Source organism: Rhea americana, unplaced genomic scaffold (genome assembly GCF_003343005.1).
Source record: "Rhea americana isolate MKP2758 unplaced genomic scaffold, rheAme1 scaffold_13, whole genome shotgun sequence".
In the NCBI taxonomy this organism is placed as follows: domain Eukaryota; kingdom Metazoa; phylum Chordata; class Aves; order Rheiformes; family Rheidae; genus Rhea; species Rhea americana.
Window position 1 is genome coordinate 9,279,993 of NW_028185372.1, and position 4,246 is coordinate 9,284,238.

The 4,246-nt window shown below is 35.9% G+C and overlaps 1 protein-coding gene across 2 annotated transcripts in view; it reads right to left on the minus strand.

Annotated features, from left to right (window-relative positions):
• PDE4D (phosphodiesterase 4D) overlaps positions 1 to 4,246 on the minus strand; it is a 395,151-nt gene that overhangs the window by 318,079 nt on the left and 72,826 nt on the right. The window lies entirely within an intron of this gene.

Below are 4,246 nucleotides of genomic sequence, written 5' to 3' on the forward strand. Positions count from 1 at the left end.
AAAAAACAGGGAATATGAATGAATCAGCCAAGTTCACAAAATAAATCAATAATCAGATTGAAATAATATTTATGTCTCTAGATACCCAGTCACACCACACATAATGGCGTGGATAAACATCATTAATCTCTGTCCTTCAGATTCATTTCATTAGTAATTATGCTGTCAAATTGTGAGGCATTCACTTTTCTTAGAGATTTTTTTTAGAGAAAAACATAACAGGAAAAAGCTCTAAATTGGTGGGAATTTCTAAGCAACGAATTTCTTGCCTTGCAGACAAGGGTAACCAGAATGCAACTGTGTTTTACAGCTGTATACTTGCTAAAGGACCACATACATCTGTATGCAGTGAATAAAAACAACTTCAGCTTTATGCCAGGTACTGGTATTACTCTATAGGATTGGTCCATACACACTCACAACTGCTCKAAATCCTGTTGTGCTCCTGCATGCAAGTGTTCCCACATCTGTGTGCCTGCAGACTATCATAAAGCCAGTTGTTGCTAATACTCCACAGAAACAAAGGTATCTGCACAGTTAGCAGCCACAGAAAGGTTTGGACTTGCATCCAAAACAGAGAATCTTATATAAAAACAAGTTTTGATGTGAAGGATATGTAAGTAACGACCTTGGCAAATACAACACTCTTCAAGTGCTTTCATATTGTGTTTTATTGGTTGTGAGCTACTTCTACAGGGCAAAATACAGTGTCAGGGCTTACATCACTGACCTGGGCCACATTACATATTCATGAATTAGCAGCGAAGCCTGCTCCGCCGGGGTTTGAAATTCTGTTGCCCAGTAACCTGATTACAGCAGCAGTCAACTTTGCTTTTTCCTTTCCCTTATCTAGGTTCTACAACACAAATGCACCATTTTTGCCAGGAATTTTCTGCTTCATGCAAACATGCCCTTCTGTGCATGATGACAGAGCTGAAGAGTGCATGCATTTTTTAAAAAACCTCTTTATCTTACAGACTCTTATCACAGTCATGATATACAGACCATGTCCAGAAAACCATCAAAGGCAGCTTTCGATAAGCAAAAGTGCTATCCCAAATTCAAACGCAAACCAACAGGCATATGTAACTTAGACCCTATAAAACAGTAGACTGCCCTGCTCCATGCAGCCTCCCTTTACTGTAATCCCTGTGATAACATCAACTGGAATTGAAAAGGCATGGGAGATACTTACTCTATGCTGACAGCCATCAGAGTTTAGGAAGGCTGAGAAAGTGTACTGTAACTCAATATTTTCAATTTCAGGCATTAAAAAATGTTAGGTGGGCCCCCCAAAATCCTGGGACTAACTTAAAAATGTTATTTCCAGAAGGTAATAAAGGTTTGCAGGGGAGAGGGGAAAGGGAAGGTTGTTTTGTTCTTTCTGTATATATTCAAGAATTCTGAGTCAAATGAGTTCATATTTTAGTCTGTCTGTAATTACAAAGCTTGAAAAGTTACAGATAAAGATTCTCCTCTAAACACCTGCCTCCATAAACTGAGATTTGAATAAAAATACATTACAACACTGAACAATGTGAAAACTGACAAGATTGTTATAAGCTTTATATTGATATTATCTGCATAAAGCAAGTTCATCTTGACAAAGATTCTTTTATAGCTTTCATAGCTCTGCAGTGCTATAGAAATAGCAGGAACAGAAGCAGCTTCAGAGACTTGAAAAAAATATATCATTTACTACTATTCCAAACTAAATGTTTAGAGACAACAGACAGAAGCTGCAAGACAGCTTCACAGCTACCTCCAAAACAGCCCTGCTTAAACACATTGGAACAGGCTCGAAAATTCATACTATAAATTATCACAAATGGCTTTATTTTTCCAATTCCATCCACAATTTATATCTTTCCTAATGAAGGATGCATCACATTGTATGGGATACATACAGATTAGGAATTTCAAATTTGTAACTCCTTTGCTTTAACCTTTGAAAAATATTTACATCAAACTAAGAATAGCAAAGTGGAGGTTGCAGAGAACACGACATGCTTTAATAGAAGAAATCTCATAACTTTTCAGGATTCCTAGAGAGATTTGTTTTATCACTTTCTTCACCATTTTGCATCTGCAACATATCAAGCCCATATATAATAAATCTTAGCAGGTAATAAGATAGGAATGCCTTGGCTTATAGTTGTGGAAATTTCCTACTCATATTTCAGAAAGGCTCATCTGCAGATGCCTGGGACCGTCCAGCAGTTCATGAGATCAACAGCATTACCTCATTCGTTCTCACTGTTGTGCCTGCCTCAAATCTAAAAGTTATCTCCCAGCTACATTGCACAAAATGCTTACTACCGATTAGTGAACATATGTACAGGTAACAGAAGTCATATGGGCTGTTTAYGTTAGAGATCAAAAAAGGGAATTCTTCCTCCATCCACATTCTCTGAAAAAAATAATAATAATAAATAAACGGAGACTCCAAAGAGGTGCTCACCGACCTTGAGAAATCCACCTGCAGCCGGCCCGGCACAGAAGCCCATGCGCCTATGGAGTCACGTAGCCACCCCACAGGACTGATACGTTTAGTAGCACTGAAATCTTAYTATGGTTAATATACATAGAAAGCAACAGTAATGTTTAATACCACAGAGTTCCAGGATTTTTAGCGAATAGGTTTATGATCTGCTAGTCAATTATTACAACCGAATTCGATAGATTAAGCGTGTGCCTCAGTAAGCAATGGCCATTCTACCTACACAACTGGGCCAACAAAATTTAATTCCAAGCTGCAATTCTTCCATTATTTCACATTCGTATCATTCCAGAGAACACAGTAGCAAGTATGTGTGTGTGTGTGTGCTGTCGGTTTGTGACACAAGATTAATGCCTTCAAAGGATTTTGAATATGAATTTTTTGCAGCAAAGCATGTATTTTTCCCCATGTGATATATGGTACTGAGTTTCAATGAGCATTTTTAAAAAAGCCTAATAATTTATTGCAAAGCAAGTAAACTTTCCTTGTAGTTGGTAGGATGAGAAACATTAGAACACACAATTTCTGCTAATATCAGATAAATAAGGGCAGTTTTCTTTGTGTCTGCTCAAATTTTTTTCCTTAAACATGAATCTTAACTTTTCTAACTTATCCACAAATCAAGAATGCTTGCATTTTTCCCATCAGCAAAAACCATCAACAATAGTCCAAAGATGAGTTTTGAAGATTCCAATTCTACAAAGATTACCAGAAATGGACTTAATTTAATCAAAAATACAATCTGACTCAGGTTCATTTCATGGCATTAAATGGACTTGAAAATTCTTTAAAAATGCAGTTACTTGATAAATTCACTTGTAGATTAWCATAACGAAAATAGCCAGAAAGCACAAGCAAATATTTTCTGTATTTTCTTGTACAATATCCTGTGTTTTAAATTTTAGCCTTGAAACTATAATAATAATTAACACTTGAATATAAGCAAAATAGACTTTAAAAGCATACCAAGGTTTACAACAGCAGGAGTTGTGCATGTGATAGTCGGCCAACAAAGTAACAACCTATTTGTGCAATGTATCAGACATATTACACAACCAAGAAATGCATTATGAATTTAGCCTATGTAAAGTGCTAACTCCATTAAACTAAATCTGTTTGTTTTCTTACGAATTATAAAACAGGAAAATATGCTATAAAATAATGTAAATACTCAGCAGGAAAATTATACCTTCAAGGAGATATTTCCTCTCAGATTTTATCATCAAAGGCTTTATACATATTAGGTATTTATTTTTCCCTTATTTATAAAACTGAATTTGCAATAAATAAACAGGAGCTGAGAAACCATTAACCTGACCCTGGGTACAATGTTTTTGTTACACCCACATTATTTGTCATCTTTTAACCATTAGCATCTCAGGTGGAGTCTGTAGTTTTTCATATTCCCTTTATTACTCAGTGTATGCAAACACTCTAAGCAAATTAGGAGTAAATAGTTGCTGAACATTAAATTAATATAAAACCGCGCTTTCCCTACATAAACGTAAACCTCGTGTGTTCTGTCTGACAGCCTTCATTCAAAACTGTTAGCGCTCCGACACTTAYAAAAGCACTCGTATCTTATTCTAAAAGGAGGTAGGCCTTTACATAACTGTATATCTGTTCCTTAAATATCTTTTACTTCTTAAAAAGCACAGATTTTTTCTCTCATTAAACGCCCTGCAGTCTACTTTACACATTAACTGGCTGGCTGTTTTATGCATCTCTTTCTATACCAAATGTCTT